This window comes from Taurulus bubalis, assembly GCF_910589615.1.
Source record: "Taurulus bubalis genome assembly, chromosome: 2".
Taxonomy (NCBI): Eukaryota; Metazoa; Chordata; class Actinopteri; order Perciformes; family Cottidae; genus Taurulus; species Taurulus bubalis.
In genome coordinates, this window is record NC_136590.1 from 1,907,157 (window position 1) to 1,919,542 (window position 12,386).

Sequence of the window (12,386 nt, forward strand, 5' to 3'; positions counted from 1 at the left end):
TTCATCAAGAGAAATGGGCTCATGCATCTATTATGTGTCTTTGCTTTGTTTTATTAGTTATTCTCAACTGTATTTATGATGCTGTTCTATTCATAATGTGTAAGTTAGTCCTTGTTTTAGACGTTTCATTATCTTCATTTACCTCTAGAGTCGGCAACAACTCATAGAAGAAAGATGTCCAAGCCTTCAGGATTTCAAACTTTAGTTCACTTACTTTACTATAATTAGTTTCACACTAAAAACTAATTATAGTAATGATAAGTCCAGTCATCCAGTAAGAATGAGTAGAAGTTTCATATTGCCTACAGTCCATCAATCAGCCTCCAGCCTTTTCATTGGTTGATCCGCTCTGATGCGACAAGAAATTGCAACAATCCTATTGGTTGTCTCGCCTGTCAGTCAGACAGGAAGCAGCTAACCGGCAGCAGCCTCTGCGTTGCTGAGGTAAGTTAAACAGCTGCGTCAAGCGTCGGGTTGTACCCGGAAGTCAGGAGACTTTGCCTTTCAAAATAAGATGACAGCGCGTACCGCTGTGGGACAATAACATGATGTGTCGTGTAATCAGGGCTGGAGCTGTCGTCTCTGGAGGAAAGCAGAAGGAGAAAGAGGAAGCACCGCCATCCAAATAATGCTCACAACATATGCCAAAGTATTGCTGTTTCTAATAGGTTTAGACTGAGCTATTCAATAATGTAATACATATTCATTCAAATGAATGGTTTACAAAACAGACCCAGTTTTATATGGAGGGAAATACAGAGAAAATAGAAGTTTGCAAACACTTTGCAAATATTATATTGTTCCATTTTGATGATGTTTTAAAAACCATACAACACCAATATGTATGGGAATGTTTCATATTTTATTCATTTTTTGACAGATATTGGTATTGTCTATTCCACAAACAAACACAAGACATCAAATAAGAAGTACATATAGGCATTAAAATAAAGAGATCACTGTTCCTCAACAGGAAACAAACACATACAAATAACAGTAGAGGGAGACAGATGTGCACATGCACAGATAGATATGTATTTTACCCCACAGGCAGAATGCTCCCTCGTTCCTTACATGTGAGAGAGGAAAGAAAAGAAAGGACCAAAAGAAAAAGGGGGAACGGACTACAGGGTTGCAACTAAACCTTCCCCTCCAGAAACTCCAGAAATGAGTTATATTTCCCTTTAACCACACAAGTAATGCATGTTTCATGTTTTAATTCAATTCATTCTGTATAGCCCAAACTCACAAATCACAAATTATCCCCAGAAGGCGTTACATTCTGTTCACATCCTCTGACCTTTGACCTTCACATCGGATCAGGAACAACTCCCCAAGAAAACCTTCAAGGGGAGAAAAAGAGAGGAAACCTTTGGAGAGCAACAGAGGAGGATCATCTATCAGGATGACAGAAGCAACAGAGGTCATGTGACCAGAATGACCAACATAACACAGTTATAACACATTACATGAATATGACAGAAGTTATTCATAAAATGAGTAGTAGGATGATGAAACGGTTACAGCTACCAATAATAGCAGCAACAGAGGATATAATAGAATAATAATGATAATAGAAGCAGTTATGGTATTGAGAATACTAATAGCAATGTAACTAATAATGCTAATAATGCTAATATCAGGATCCAGATAAAACCTTTCAAACACCCTTGCATTATGTAGTCTTCGCTAATATTCTGCTAAATTGATCAGTTTTTTTTTCTTTTCTTTTTTAAAAATATACACTTGTTGTAAAGTACTGCTATCTGTTTATTATGTATCTATTACTATTACTATGTGTATTGTCCTCGTATGTTCATTGCACATTATGCATACATCAGACAGCACACATCTACACTACAGTTCTTTCAAAGCTGCAACACGTGCGTCTTATTGTGAAACTCCCAAACGGAAGTCCCGCCTCTCACCGTGGGCAGCTTGTTTCTGCACTCCGAGCTGTCAGTTGGAGTGTCTGCGTTACTGCACCCCACCTGGTCCTGAACGCACCGGAGAGGCGGCTGCTCTCCGCCAGGTGGAATGTCCCGCGGACGCGCCGTCACCGCTTTACGCGCCATGAGGGCGCGTGGCGTCATCTGAGCGCCATGCCTCTCCTCCCGCAGTTGGCAGGCAGGTATTTTCCCGCAGCCAGGCGTCGCACCGGGGGAAGCGGCTCGTCTCGCGCCGAATGCTAGCTAACTGATGAACAAGTGTTCCTGATATCTGAATCACCCGTCCTGCATTGCGAGAGGACGTGTGGACCCACCATGACGAGGCGCGCGCCAGCTGTGCAGCCAGAGGAGGACCCGGGCACGAGCGACACACAGCCGCACGTGCAGCGTGCGTTCAAAGGGCTTCCCGAGCGCTCTCACCCAGAGGGCCCTTGACCTCCTGCAGGGACCAGGGAGGCAGTGGCTTCCTCGCAGGGATCTCATCTGAGCTCCCTGTGGATTACTGTTGGTGCTGTCGTCTGAAGACAGAGACACCTGTGATCACATCGTTGTGTAATACTCTCCCTCCCTGGACGCAGACCCTCTGTGGTACCCGGACTCCATCTCCACAGCCTCCGGGTGAGGTTCTCCTCTCAGGCGGCGTGGGGGAGAGCTCCTTCATCCTCTCATCCGCTCATCCTCTCATCCTGCTGTGTGTCCTCCCAGCCAGAGGCATGGCCGTGCACTGAAGACTGGACTGGAAGCCTTAGCCAGAGTCAGCCATGCCGATCAGAAGAAAAGGTGAGTTCCTGAGTGTGTTCCACAGGTTCTCCATCAGAAGGTTCTCTTTGCTTGCTCCATGAAGACCCCAGCTGACCCTGTGGTGACCTGGAACCCCTCATCCCCCACACTGGTGGCCTGGTGCTGCAAGATGCTGCCACCCTCCAAAAACAACGTTTTCATTCATATTTCTGTTGTTATTACTGCTATTATTACTGCTATTATGTTGTATTAATACTGCTATTACTGCTGTTTTTATGTCTAATTTCTGTCGGGTGTATTGAGTACGTTGTTCATTCTGTGCATATAACATGTGGCTCTGCTGAGGGTTCCTTTATTCTGCTATGGGTTTCTGGGAAGTCTTCACTTATCCAATGTCAAAGGGTCAAAGGGCAGAAGATGTTGTCTGTTGTACATGTACATATATATATATATATATATATATATATATATATATATATATATATATATATATATATATATATATATATATATGTATATATATATATGTGTGTGTGTGTATATACATACATAAAATAAATGTATATCAGTATTTCCCCTAGGTTTACAGCTTCAGGGGGGGGGGACACGGACAGACAGACGAACATACTACATAGTGGTACCTCACAGTACTACAAAGTAATACCTCACAGTACTACAAAGTAATACCTCACAGTACTACAAAGTAATACCTCACAGTACTACAAAGTAATACCTCACAGTACTACATAGTGGTACCTCACAGTACTACAAAGTAATACCTCACAGTACTAGTGACTATTTTCTAACTTTTAAGCACAAGGCGCGGAGTCAATAGGCTCGTTCGAGATGAGCCAGTTCTGCGCAGAATCAATCGGCGCACAATGCATGCTGGGTAGATTTGTGTCTGACTTGCTCTGACGTCATGCACACGTGGTCAACGATAATCCCACGAGATCAAGCCGGCCGTCGATTTTAGAACTCTTAAAAGCGCAGCCGCTTAAAAAACGCCTTAGAAAAAATTTACCATAGTGTGTAACAGAGTGTGTGTACAATTTGTGCATAAAAGTGTGTGTATGTGCATATGTATATATATCTCGCACCAACGGCCATCTTGCCCCTCCTCTCAGACACCGCTCGGGCCCTGGGGCTCCTGGAGGAGTTCTGCACTAAACTGAGGGAGCCGGAGGAGCAGCAGCTCAAAACTGCCATTCTGAGGGTAATGGGGATTTTCAGAAGCAACCTGTTTGAAGCTCTTCTTGGTAAGTCGCTGAAGCAAAACAAACCCCATCGAGCAACTGCTCTTCTTCTGTCAACTTCATATTGTTGTGGTTTTCAGAAACACTAAAGAAAGTCCACCGTTGCATGGAGGCACATGACTGTGTGGCTACTGAAATACGGCTTTTAATAATCGCTGTATAGAACGACATCATATCAAATAACTCTTCTTGTATTAATTTAAATGTAAAATGTACATAGCTAGTTATTGATTATAATGTGGCCCTTTCATAGAGCACTTAATACCACAGTACAACAGAAAGCACACCTTTTGAAAACGCTCAGGACACTGCTTCACCAGAACGGACTGGGATCTGGTTCCTCTCTCCGCCTGGTCTAACTTCTTACTGGCTGAGTGTTCATGCTCTGCTGACTGATATTTTATTATGACAGGGTGTAATACTATAGACTGGTTACCTGTATGGTTTTAATCTACTCAGGTTTTAATCTACTCAGGTTTTAATCTACTCGGGTAGAGGCCCTAAGGTTTCCAAAATCACGTCTTCAATTGTGACATCATTGTCTTATCAGGCCCCCAGGTGGACTAGCTGTCATTCACAGAGATGATTTTAAATGTTCCCTGGATGACAAGGCCTCGTTGTGTTTGAATATACAGACACAACAATCTGACTCTGGTGTTATTCAGGAATATCTGCTCTTTCAGCTGTTATTACGACCTTGCTTTGATAAAGTCTTGATTTTAGGTAATGTTACATCACATGTGTGCTGCCCTCTTCTTTTACTATGGATTGAATTGACATTGTGAAATCATGTAACGTTGCTCAGTCAGTTGAAGGTCCCTAACTCAAAGGGACATACTCTGGACATTGCTCTTTCCTTCTTCAACGTCTTGGTCTCTGAGAGACTATCTGATATGTTTCTGACCACACGACTATTATTTTAAGGCCCTCTTTCCATCTGCTGCTACTTATGTTTTCCTCTCCTGTTCTCAGTGTTAGTTCAAAAACTCCAGCGACCTCCACTGTACATGTCTAAGACTTTAGTAAAACTTCTGCTCGACAACATCAACAATGGCTACCCGTCTTCTGTTCCTCTAGAACCAAACTGTTACACGCATGCATCCTGGTTAACTCAGTACTTAACACTCACAGCTTTCATAAGGCTTCCACCACTGCATCTGCACAGAACTGTAACCAAAACACAAATGTGTCTCCAGATTAGTGTCCAAAATTAGCATTTCAATGGCTCTCCTTTGGCTCAAATGTCCACTTGGACTCGAGGATGAACTGATTAGTATTCGGTGTTCAAAAGGTCAAGGTCACTGTCACATTTGGAGGCCTTAATTCAAAAATGTATTTGCTAATTATGACAATTTCACACAAATGTGTAAAAGGATACAATGATAAAGTGATGACATTCTGGACATATGTAGACGTAGTGCAACTTGACTGGTAGACACAGGCATACATTTTTTTGAGTTTACCAGCCATTGGTAGATAGATCAAAAAGTAAATGTTGGACCATGCTACAGATGATTTAACAAATACCGAATACATAATAATACATCAACACTGCCATTCTTCATAAAACAGATTCATAAAACATAACATGTAGGCTAGCAGCTGTCTGGCTTACTCCTCTGAGACGTTCAGTGTTTACCCGAATTTCTTTGGCTCACTAATATTGTTGCTATGCTTTGTCATGATTATCCATTCAGCATAACTTGATAGTTTCCTCCATTTTGCTTTGACTAACTTAACACCAATAGCTTGCTTGTGCAATCGGGCTTGCGAATAGATCAGCGGGACCGTGCCGTTTATGGATGTGCCTTCTGGAGTAGAAGGTACTCTGGTCTTAATGGGCCACATTATCGGCCTGATTTTAGAGTGCACATGCAGACCGTGTTCACGCTATAGGGTTCTGTTCAGCCTTATGATCTCCACATCAGTTGAAGGCTCTGACCTTGGAATTGTCATTTCCTAAACCTTCTCCAACCACTGCCACAGAAACTAATTCCCTTATATGTTTCACGTGTTTAGGGCTGGCCGGTATGGCCAAAAATTCATATCACGGCATTTTGTAAGATTCTGGCGGTTTCACAGTATTTTGTTTCGAGTAAACAGTCATTCATTGATGCCGAAAAGAATAACTGTTCTCTGCTCGTTGTTCATCGCACACTGGCCAGCGAGCGGTGGGCAGCAGTACGTTGGTACATAGAGGGTGTTAGGAAGCTAAACATGGAGGGACTTAGGACCCAGGGGAGTGTAGGTGAAAAAAAAACAGGGTCTGTGTCTTCCTGTTTTTTTTAATGTAGCGACGGAGTTTCTTCTTGTTGTGATAGTGGGCGAGCTCTACCCAGCATGCAGTTTGGCGGTGTAATTTTATAAATGTACAATTATTAGTGTTACGAATTGTTTATGTGTCACAAACTGTTGTGTCGTGGTGTTTTACCTGTTAAAGAGCGTTAGTTGTGGGTTATTAATTGTTTTTATAAAGTTATAACCATGACTAAAGTTATAACCATGACACGTAAGTAGCTCCGATCGCTGCGGCTCTCAGCGGTGAACTTTAATTTGGTGCTTGCTGAAGAGCGACAACAGTTGTTACAGCTATAGGCACCAGTATGACTGTATAGGAAAAATTCATACTGTATGGAACGGTTCATCCGGTATATACACGTGTTCACATAATAGCCTGTTTTTACCTCTACTCTTCCCCTGTAGATCAGTCACTGTGTTACGTTTAGTCATGCAAGCATCCATCCCCCAAGGTGCAGCAACAACTTTGGTCTGTGCTGCTAACCCATCACATGAACAATCAACTCAAAGGACCTGAGCGTGGTGTGCGAGTGCCGAGCATTTGTGAATTCACTTCTGATCTGGGGATTTTGTCCAGCGGCTCCAAAAGCTGTCGGCAAGTGGAAAATCAGGGTTAAATAAGGCTTCTACATAGCCTGTTGTCACTCAGCTCAACTTGGCAGGTGTTTATACACAAATATACAAACATGAATATACATATATAATACTATTGGATTTGTTGTCTTTAAAAGTGTCCTACAGAGAAGCTTTGCAAGTATATTGACTTATATTAAACAACATAAATGTTATAAAAAATTGTCAACAACATATCCCCACATGAACACAATTGCTATACCTATCCATCTATTTATCTTGATCCCCATCAACCCACAGCAATGTTAATGGTTTATGGGAGTTGGAGGGAATATAGTTAGTGATGGGTCTGTGTAACCAAGAACCATCAGATGAGGCGGGATGCCTTTGAAAACTGCTTTAGTTTCCTCACATTGCAGTTGAGAAGATGGATGGTTTTGTACTCAACGTAACCCTCACCCTACCACCTCTCTTTCATCCTAGCCCTACCACCTCTCTTTCATCCTAGCCCTACCACCTCTCTTCCATCCTAGTCCTACCACCTCTCTGTTATCCTAGCCCTACCACCTCTCTTTCATCCTAGCCCTACCACCTCTCTTTCATCCTAGCCCTACCACCTCTCTTCCATCCTAGTCCTACCACCTCTCTGTTATCCTAGCCCTACCACCTCTCTTTCATCCTAGCCCTACCACCTCTCTTCCATCCTAGTCCTACCACCTCTCTGTTATCCTAGCCCTACCACCTCTCTTTCATCCTAGCCCTACCACCTCTCTTTCATCCTAGCCCTACCACCTCTCTGTTATCCTAGCCCTACCACCTCTCTGTTATCCTAGTCCTACCACCTCTCTTTCATCCTAGCCCTACCACCTCTCTTTCATCCTAGCCCTACCACCTCTCTGTTATCCTAGCCCTACCACCTCTCTGTTATCCTAGTCCTACCACCTCTCTTTCATCCTAGCCCTACCACCTCTCTTCCATCCTAGCCCTACCACCTCTCTTTTATCCTAGCCCTACCACCTCTCTTTCATCCTAGTCCTACCACCTCTCTTTTATCCTAGTCCTACCACCTCTCTGTTATCCTAGTCCTACCACCTCTCTTTCATCCTAGCCCTACCACCTCTCTTCCATCCTAGTCCTACCACCTCTCTGTTATCCTAGTCCTACCACCTCTCTTTCATCCTAGCCCTACCACCTCTCTTTCATCCTAGTCCTACCACCTCTCTGTTATCCTAGCCCTACCACCTCTCTTTTATCCTAGCCCTACCACCTCTCTTTCATCCTAGCCCTACCACCTCTCTTTCATCCTAGTCCTACCACCTCTGTTATCCTAGCCCTACCACCTCTCTTTCATCCTAGTCCTACCACCTCTGTTATCCTAGCCCTACCACCTCTCTGTTATCCTAGCCCTACCACCTCTCTTTCATCCTAGTCCTACCACCTCTGTTATCCTAGTCCTACCACCTCTCTTTCATCCTAGTCCTACCACCTCTGTTATCCTAGCCCTACCACCTCTCTGTTATCCTAGTCCTACCACCTCTGTTATCCTAGCACTACCACCTCTCTTTCATCCTAGCCCTACCACCTCTCTGTTATCCTAGCCCTACCACCTCTCTTTTATCCTAGCCCTACCACCTCTCTTTCATCCTAGTCCTACCACCTCTGTTATCCTAGTCCTACCACCTCTCTTTCATCCTAGCCCTACCACCTCTCTTTCATCCTAGCCCTACCACCTCTCTGTTATCCTAGCCTTACCACCTCTCTGTTATCCTAGTCCTACCACCTCTCTTTCATCCTAGCCCTACCACCTCTCTTCCATCCTAGTCCTACCACCTCTCTGTTATCCTAGCCCTACCACCTCTCTTTCATCCTAGCCCTACCACCTCTCTGTTATCCTAGCCCTACCACCTCTCTGTTATCCTAGTCCTACCACCTCTCTTTCATCCTAGCCCTACCACCTCTCTTTCATCCTAGCCCTACCACCTCTCTGTTATCCTAGCCCTACCACCTCTCTGTTATCCTAGTCCTACCACCTCTCTTTCATCCTAGCCCTACCACCTCTCTGTTATCCTAGCCCTACCACCTCTCTTCCATCCTAGTCCTACCACCTCTCTGTTATCCTAGCCCTACCACCTCTCTTTTATCCTAGCCCTACCACCTCTCTTTCATCCTAGTCCTACCACCTCTCTTTTATCCTAGTCCTACCACCTATCTGTTATCCTAGTCATACCACCTCTCTTTCATCCTAGCCCTACCACCTCTCTTCCATCCTAGTCCTACCACCTCTCTGTTATCCTAGTCCTACCACCTCTCTTTCATCCTAGCCCTACCACCTCTCTTTCATCCTAGTCCTACCACCTCTCTGTTATCCTAGCCCTACCACCTCTCTTTTATCCTAGCCCTACCACCTCTCTTTCATCCTAGCCCTACCACCTCTCTTTCATCCTAGTCCTACCACCTCTGTTATCCTAGCCCTACCACCTCTCTTTCATCCTAGTCCTACCACCTCTGTTATCCTAGCCCTACCACCTCTCTGTTATCCTAGCCCTACCACCTCTCTTTCATCCTAGTCCTACCACCTCTGTTATCCTAGTCCTACCACCTCTCTTTCATCCTAGTCCTACCACCTCTGTTATCCTAGCCCTACCACCTCTCTGTTATCCTAGTCCTACCACCTCTCTGTTATCCTAGCCCTACCACCTCTCTTTCATCCTAGCCCTACCACCTCTCTGTTATCCTAGCCCTACCACCTCTCTTTTATCCTAGCCCTACCACCTCTCTTTCATCCTAGTCCTACCACCTCTGTTATCCTAGTCCTACCACCTCTCTTTCATCCTAGCCCTACCACCTCTCTTTCATCCTAGCCCTACCACCTCTCTGTTATCCTAGCCCTACCACCTCTCTGTTATCCTAGTCCTACCACCTCTCTTTCATCCTAGCCCTACCACCTCTCTTTCATCCTAGCCCTACCACCTCTCTGTTATCCTAGCCCTACCACCTCTCTGTTATCCTAGTCCTACCACCTCTCTTTCATCCTAGCCCTACCACCTCTCTGTTATCCTAGCCCTACCACCTCTCTGTTATCCTAGTCCTACCACCTCTCTTTCATCCTAGCCCTACCACCTCTCTGTTATCCTAGCCCTACCACCTCTCTGTTATCCTAGCCCTACCACCTCTCTGTTATCCTAGTCCTACCACCTCTCTTTCATCCTAGTCCTACCACCTCTCTTTCATCCTAGCCCTACCACCTCTCTTTCATCTTAGTCCTACCACCTCTCTGTTTTCCTAGCCCTACGACCTCTCTGTTATCCTAGCCCTACCACCTCTCTTTTATCCTAGCCCTACCACCTCTCTTTCATCCTAGCCCTACCACCTCTCTTTCATCCTAGTCCTACCACCTCTGTTATCCTAGCCCTACCACCTCTCTTTCATCCTAGTCCTACCACCTCTGTTATCCTAGCCCTACCACCTCTCTGTTATCCTAGCCCTACCACCTCTCTTTCATCCTAGTCCTACCACCTCTGTTATCCTAGCCCTAACACCTCTCTTTCATCCTAGTCCTACCACCTCTGTTATCCTAGCCCTACCACCTCTCTGTTATCCTAGTCCTACCACCTCTGTTATCCTAGCCCTACCACCTCTCTTTCATCCTAGCCCTACCACCTCTCTTTCATCCTAGTCCTACCACCGCTGTTATCCTAGCCCTACCACCTCTCTGTTATCCTAGCCCTACCACCTCTCTTTCATCCTAGCCCTACCACCTCTGTTATCCTAGCCCTACCACCTCTCTTTCATCCTAGTCCTACCACCTCTGTTATTCTAGCCCTACCACCTCTCTGTTATCCTAGTCCTACCACCTCTGTTATCCTAGCCCTACCACCTCTCTTTCATCCTAGCCCTACCACCTCTCTTTCATCCTAGCCCTACCACCTCTCTTTCATCCTAGCCCTACCACCTCTCTTTCATCCTAGCCCTACCACCTCTCTGTTATCCTAGCCCTACCACCTCTCTGTTATCCTAGCCCTACCACCTCTCTTTCATCCTAGCCCTACCACCTCTCTTTCATCCTAGCCCTACCACCTCTCTGTTATCCTAGCCCTACCACCTCTCTTTCATCCTAGCCCTACCACCTCTCTGTTATCCTAGTCCTACCACCTCTCTTTCATCCTAGCCCTGACACCTGTACTCTTTCATCCTAGCCCTGACACCTGTACTCTTTCATCCTAGCCCTGACACCTGTACTCTTTTATCCTAGCCCTGACACCTGTAGTCCCTTGCTTGCTAGCACTATTGCATCCTCTCTTAAACCCTAATAGCTTAGTTTGATAAGTTTGCAACTCAACTTTTCCTCACTTACTAGCACCAGACCCAGTCCTGGAGTTGCAGACTTAAGGCAAACAAACCAAGTCAATTAAATACCAACAGGTTAAGAAAATATTCTACTTCAATCCATATTTGTTGCCTTGGAAAAACATTTTCACAGCAAAAAAACTAATTTCTCTGCCTAATCTCTAAAGGAACTGTACATTACATTTATTTAACCACAATACCACAAAATCATATCTTTCCCACTTCTTTATAGCAATGACACCATACAAATATGATGACAGACATTCTAAGCATCAATTCAAAGCTTTGAATGTACAAATATTGACATATTGAAAGGTGTCATATCCACGGAGAAAAGACGGAAAACTGTTTTTTTTTTATTCAGCTGTCCTGCTTGCTCCTCTGATCAAAATCAGGGTGACAATTCAAAATACATATTTTCTTAATAATAAATATTAACTATGTGGACAAACTCCATTAGGACTTGTTTTTCATTTTTGTGTGGATTACATGTTATAATCTTACCCTCATTTGAATGCTTACATAATGTCCTGCAACAGATGTTCTCCAGAAACACGCTCATATCTTTCACTAATAATGTTTTGCTTTAAAAATGTTCCAACTTCCATTTTCCACAAGCTGTCATTACAAAGTAATGGTTATTATTCATCATTCACCAATATAGAGTGTACCACTTAGTTAACTAAAGTCATTCATCCATCAAAGACCAACAGTTCTCATCAGGATACATAAAGTCACACAGATCTTCTGATTGTTTGCGTTGCATTGTGATCGTCTATAACTGGACACAACTCCATTTTCATGATTTTTTTCTTCATACATGCAAGGCTTTGTTAGTGGGAAGGCAGAATGGTGAAACACTCAACAAAGATGGACCCTAAATGTCTTACCAGTTCCTTTGGAACAATAGGTCTCTATGCAATAAAACACAACTCTGATATAAATGCCTCCTGAAATAGATGTAATCATCTTACAAAGCATTAGGTGCTGTCTAATCTGGCCAGTGGCTAAACCCCATCACTGCAGAGTGGATCCCTGTGTGGATTAACCCGTTCATCATCCCCACTACTACTCAATCACTCCTCTGCACAGTTGACTTGCCTATGCGCTTCCAGCTCGTTCTTCCTTTGATTCGCAGTGCTTTTGAAGGTTGTCATATTTTTCTGAATAGATTCTTAATTCTCAATCCTAAAGATGAGGATTAGTGTCTTTTTTAACATGC